Genomic DNA, 6,598 nt, shown 5'->3' with positions numbered 1-6,598 from the left:
ATTTTGGAGCTGGGGCTCCTCCTGTGCTCTTTCCCAATGTGGAGGCTGCAGGTGCTGCTTCTCCTCTCTGATCTCAGCTCATTCCTGTGTTGAAGGCTTGAGCACAAACCATGGATGGAGCAGAGGATGGCAGAACAGGAGCTTGTCCAGGCGGGGATTCATCAGTTCTGGGAGGCAGCAAGAACCAGCATCAGCAAAATTGCTCCACTGATCTTGGCTGAGAAATGGGTCTAAGGCTATGGCTAGTGGTTAGACAATGTCATTTTTTCTTTGTTTTTTTTTGTTTTTCCTCTTAAACTTGTAGAAATGGGCCAGTTCAATCTGCCAAGCATCTGCTGCCATTCCTGCTACCTAAAACCACCTTTCTTTCCATGCACCAGTGTGAATCCAGTTCCCTTAAGCAGGGCACGCACAGTAATTAGGTGAATTTTCCAGGCAGCCATAAATTGGGGTCACGGTTGCTTTATTTAGCAGGTGGTGTCACTCTGATGATCCATGGTCACGTAGTAATGGGCTAGGATTTTTCCTCCTTCATAGTTTCCAAATTAAGGAGCTGTTCACCTGGTGGGACTGTGGATTTTACCCAGTTATATAGCTGCACGTCTGCTACTGTTGAAATTCAACCCACTTTTATTATTTAAGTCTCTTTTTTAAGTTCTTTTTGTACATTTTCCTGATTCTCCTTTCCTAACTCAGTTTTACCAAAAGCCATAAACAAAAGCCAGGATTACCAGTGGGGAGAAAAACCACCAAAACTTACCCCAACCTGACAAATTTGTAATTCTTAGCGTCTAAACATATCCACCAACCAAGACCACAACTAGTTACATGTGAAGAACTTAGTGCAGCCCATATGTTGAAAAAACTTGGATTTTTACATTTTTCTCTTTTAGCAAGATTTAAAACTGTCCCAGGGTACATGGGTGGATTTAAAAAGTGGATGGTGAGGTCTGCTTGGAGGTGTTGCAGCTCATTGGAAATACTCTGCTCAGTGAGGTAAACCACACAGAGATCCTGCAGATTTGAGAATGTTCTTCCAATCAGTGATACAGCAGCTCATAAGAAAGTAGTTACATTTTTGTGTTATTTGGGTTGAAATAATTAAGGCTTCAAATCCAAATACTTGGCTGAGTTCATTAAAGAGGAAACAACATAAAGAATGGAGAAAGAATTAAACCTGCTTTAAAAGATAAATACAACCTGAAGCCCCTCTAACACATGTCAGACAATGATAAATAAATATCAAATAGTCTTCAGTCAATTCAAATCAGAAAAAGAATGGGGAATTACAGCTCTCATTGCAGGTGATGGCATTTAACAGTTGGTTCCATCCTCTGTAAGGGCAAGGAAAGGCAGGGTAATTAATGGACATGATGATTTAGAAGGTGGCTAAGAGGTAGGGACAGAGGTAGTTTTGGAAGGGAAGGGAAGAAAATGGGTGGGTTGGTAAAGAATATATGGATTTTTGGTGGTGTGGCTGTGAGGGGTTGCATCATTTGCCTGTTAGGGCTTGGCACTATGTAGTTAATACTCAAAATGTAAGAAAATCATTGAAAGGTTGTGATATTACAGATATTTAATTGTGTTTCACTGCTTGATATGGCACAAGTGTTGCATTGATCTTTATTTTTAGACCTGTAAAAACCTGATTCCTTTGATCTGCAGTTTTCATTGCTGAGTGGCTCTGAGTGAATAGTGAACATGCTAAAAGAAAGAGGCAGTGAGAAAATACTGCAGTTTTTCATGTTGTAATTGTGTGGTGTTTACATGAAGCTGTGAGGTCACTGGCTTCCGGTACGAGCCGCTTCCTGAAAACCTTCTACACGGTACATCTAAAAATGTACTTCTTAGAAAAACTCAGCTGATTTTTGTTTTTCCTTCTCGTGCTGCTGCCTGACCACCTGACTTTTGTTTTTACTCCAGAGCTTGTACAGCAGTGCAGGATAGTGGTCCCCTGGAATGGAGGGTGATGCTGCAGGAGGCACGGGATGTGCTGGAGAAGGTACCACAGGAGAAATTGGGTTCACAAAACCCAAAGCAGGCAGTGGGAGCGTGGAAACAAACAGTCTGACATGTAGAAAGTATTGATAGTCTCAGGCTTTAGCAAACTGTGAGTCATGCATTGGCAAGTGATACAGTCAGGTTTGAAATAACGAGGTAAAACCAGCATCAGCAAAATTGCTGCATGTTCCTATTTTCCTGTTGAGTTTCAAGTATGTAAAAGCAATTAGTTATTTACAAAACCTGTTGAAATTAAATAATTCTATTTTTTTAATACAAAGTTCTCATACTGTTGGTGGCTTCTAAACTTGTATGTTTGGAAATCATAGAATTATTAGGCTTGGAAAAGCCCTCTAAGATCATGAAACACAACCATTCCCTCAGCACTTGAGAAAAACAGGTTCCTAAATGCCACATCTTCATGTCCTTTAAATTCCTGCACGGATGGGGACTCTGATATGTCCTGGGTAACCTGTTATAATCCTTAACAACCCTTTATGTGAAGAAATTTTCCATAATATCCAGCCTAAACCTCCCCTGGTGGAACTTGCAGCAGTTTCTTCTTGTCCTGTCTCTTGTTGCTCAGGAGATGGAAGTAGCCATCAAATTTCTGTAAGACATGAAGGATTTGGCAATAATAAAAAACCCCCAAGCATATATATGTGTGTGTGATAAAGGAAACAGGCAGCCAAGTTTTATTACTCATCACATAGAACACAGTTTTGGATTGTATGACATTTATAATGTAAAAGAGATGATTCCAACCAAAATGTGTTCTTTGAAGTGAAATATGGTCCTCACAAAGCAATATAAATTAACTAAGCTGTGGCAGGTCAGCATGTGTGGGAACCAGGAAAGATGAAAAGTATGTCTGAAGAAAGAATTAGAATTCTGAAGTAGTTTTAATAGAGTTATGCCTGTGTTTTTAATTTTTTTAACTATATTAGAAGAACTGACATATTTTAAAAGTGTATGTATTTTTTACAATAACAGTATAATCCTAAAATGCCTGTATGAAAAGTTTGAGTTGAATATTTTTTTCTATTTTTTGGGGATTTTATTCTTCATAGCAATTAGCTAAAATATTACTTAAGGCTAATACCTAACCTAGCAGAGTAAAGACTAGCTAGAACATCTTTAAAGGAGTGCTTTTATTTATAGATGATCTAAGTGTTGCAGTGTATGAAAATACAGACATTCTGCTGTGAAAATGAGTGTTTGAACATCATGTGTCAGTTTGAAGGTTGAAGATAAATGTGAATTTCCAGGGTTAGTAATACACTCATTAATACCAAATCAGGGTTTTTTTTTAATGACCATGCACAATATACTGAAACTTGCCAGACTTCACAGAAGTAATAGCAATGGGAAATTCTTAAATACAAATAGTTCTTAACTTTACAAGCAATTTTAACAACAGTGTGGTTTTAGCCAGTCATCATGCTGTTTTATAACAGCTATAAACTCTATTACCAGAAAGACACGCTGCCTGTCAACCTAAAGTTGGCAACATTCCTATGAATTTCCATGGTAATTTTATTGGTAATTAGCATTTGTCAATAGCTTGTCTGTCATAACCCTTACACCCTCAAACATCTTCTGCCTGTGTAGCAGTGAGATTCCTAAAATTCAGCTTTGTGGCTTTTGTCACTCCTGTGAGAAGAACCAGGGGTTTAAACTCCCTCAGTGTGGTGATGTTCACTGTCTGTTGATATTGATATTGTAATATTTTTTTTTCCTCTCGTTGTCTGGGTTTTAAACTTGTGGCTGTGGCACCAACATCCTCATCTTCTAGTGTGTATTTTCTTTTATTCTGGGTCTTGGGGAGGGTGCAGTGTGGTCATAAGAATTGCAGGTTATCCCAGAAAGTTCTAGTGGCTTGAGCAACAGGTGAACTTTCAGTCTGGTAGAGCCCTTGATGATTTTTGCATTTCTCTGTAGGTTGGTGTTGTCTTTCATCTTAAATAATCTGGGAATATGTCTTTAATTGTTTTTTGTCAGTTCTTGGGTGAGTGCATAACCACCTGACAGGTGGAAAAAAGCTCAGATTCCTCTCGTTGTCTGGGTTTTAAACTTGTGGCTGTGGCACCAACATCCTCATTTTCTAGTGTGTATTTTCTTTTATTCTGGGTCTTGGGGAGGATGCAGTGTGGTCATAAGAATTGCAGGTTATCCCAGAAAGTTCTAGTGGCTTGAGCAAGTCCAGGTGAACTTTCAGTCTGGTAGAGCCCTTGATGATTTTTGCATTTCTCTGTAGGTTGCTGTTGTCATTCATCTTAAATAATCTGGGAATATGTCTTTAATTGTTTTATGTCAGTTCTCGGGTGAGTGCATGACAACCTGACAGGTGGGAAAAAAAAAACCTCAGGTAAAGTTCTGTTTTGGATGAAATGCAATAACCTGTGATAAAAAAGGGTTCAGATAAAATGACCTAAAGCCTTTGGCCTCCAGAGCTGTAGTCCAGCTTTGTTGTAGAAATGAAGTTCATGAATCTTCAGTAATGATCACACTGGAGGAACATTCGTGTTTATTCACATTTTAAAAGGTTTGTCTTTGGGTGAAACTGGCACATAGACTTAGCTGAATATTGTTTTGGGGTCACTTGGTTTTCTATGTTGCTTAAGATGCTAAACTTCTAAGTACTTTGCACTTTGTGTGTTCTTCTGAAACATTAAATTGTTTTATTGGTTTTACATTTGCTGTGCAGTAGTTACTAGTTATCTTTGCATCTTGATTTTATCCCCAGTGAATCCCTAGTGCTGAGCTTGTGGGAGCTTTATTTGGCTGAGTAACAGTGAGCAGTATGTGGCTTGGCAGCTGGAATTTCCCAAAATCAAAGTGAAATGAAGGAAATTAAGAGTTAAAGCAAGGACAGGAGCTTGCAGCAGCAGATCAGTGCAGTTTCAGATACTTATCACTAGGAGGACACACAGACCGTGATATTAAGGAACTAATTGTTTATCTTTTCCTATTAACTGGTTTGGTACTGAAAAATTCTGTCTTGAGTGGGTGCCATATAGTAATGTGTTAATTAAGATACTTGATTTTACTAGAAATTAAAAGAGAGGGTTGTGTAATGGACAAAACCAGAGTGTGATGACATGAGGAAATCTCCCGGGGATTACTTTGTTGGTGAAGCAGAACACGGATTCTCGAGGGCGTTCGTCCGCCAGAAATAGGTGACATTTAGGTAGAAGTGATCCCTTTTTTTACCATTTACTTTACAGCTTTGTGTTGCAAGGAATTCTTACGCCTTTGTGTGAAATGTTTGTGGTGTTTCCTGCTGGTCAGGACACTGTGTGACGTGGATCAGTGGCTGGGATTTGATGCGGCGTTGGCTGTAATCTTCATTTAATCTGTTTGTTGGTGTTTCACAGTGTTTGCAAATAGCTTTTCTTTTACTTGTCTATATGTGTTTACTTAGATTCTGATGTACAATGTCTGTGTCAGGTTGAGTAATATGGAAATTAGTCTAATTGATTTAAATAGTTTGTAGACTGCCCATGTTGCTGAGGCAAGCTGTTACCTAATAAAGACTTCGAAATCTGACTCTTTCTGTATAGAATCATTATTGATATCACACATGCAGACAAAGATGATAAGTGAAGCATATGCTTCAAATAAAATGACACGAGAAAATGAAAAATGGTTTCAAATTTTAAGTTACTGATGCACGGAAATAACACCAGATGGAGAGAAAGAGAAACTAAGACAGAGCTTATTAATAAGTGTGGTGCATTGCTGTGGTATAGAATAGAATCCTACAGGCTTTCAGTGTATAAATCTTGTTGTTACTTTGATTATAGTCCCTGTGATGTGTAAAAGTGAAAATGCATCATTTCACTCCTCCAAAGTAATAGTCCCTGAGGCTACAAAAAGTAGCACAATCCAGTTCAAAGTCACTTTCGAAAATGTACTAATAGTTTTGCCATGGTAGATGGTCAAGATTGAACTATATCTTCCTGAAAAATAATATTTCTGCCTTTAATGTGATTTTGTATCTCTGGCTTCATAAACTATCACTGGGAGACACTTTCCTCAATATTGAAACTTGTTCTGTAGTTCCATTTTGTCAGACTAAAAAGCAAACCACCGAATCTCCCTTTGATAAAATACATGGTCTGGAACTGTTGCATTGTTGTTTTGTTAAAATTTCTGTGTGGGAGCACACTGGTTCACCTTTCCCTAAGCATCTGTGTCTAACACAGTTTAATTTTTCACACATTTCTTTCATCTTTGCAGCAAATCCTGCATTTTACTTTTCCTGCAGGCTACAGTTCCTGTCCATCCATTTGTATTCCCATCAGTTCACTTGACTTTATCATTATTTTTCATGGAATAGTCTCTGCCTTCTAACAAAAACTTGGTGTTCCGTATGAGGCCCTCAGTTGTTGGAAAATAAAGATCCAGCCCGGTTCCAAACTTCTGAGTTGAGTATCTGTTCTGAATCTATGGACAAGACTGTGCACTCTGCAGATCTCCCTTGGGTCAATTAATGCTTCATAATTTGGGCTAAATTGTCAGGGTTTATCTGGGCACCGCTTTATTTTCTGACCCTGCAGAGATTTTTCTGTACTTTGCAGAACTTTCTAGAAGT

Source organism: Passer montanus, unplaced genomic scaffold (genome assembly GCF_014805655.1).
Source record: "Passer montanus isolate IOZ18808 unplaced genomic scaffold, ASM1480565v1 scaffold173, whole genome shotgun sequence".
NCBI lineage: Eukaryota > Metazoa > Chordata > Aves > Passeriformes > Passeridae > Passer > Passer montanus.
The sequence above is the reverse complement of the archived record's forward strand: the minus strand, read 5'-3'. Positions refer to the sequence as shown.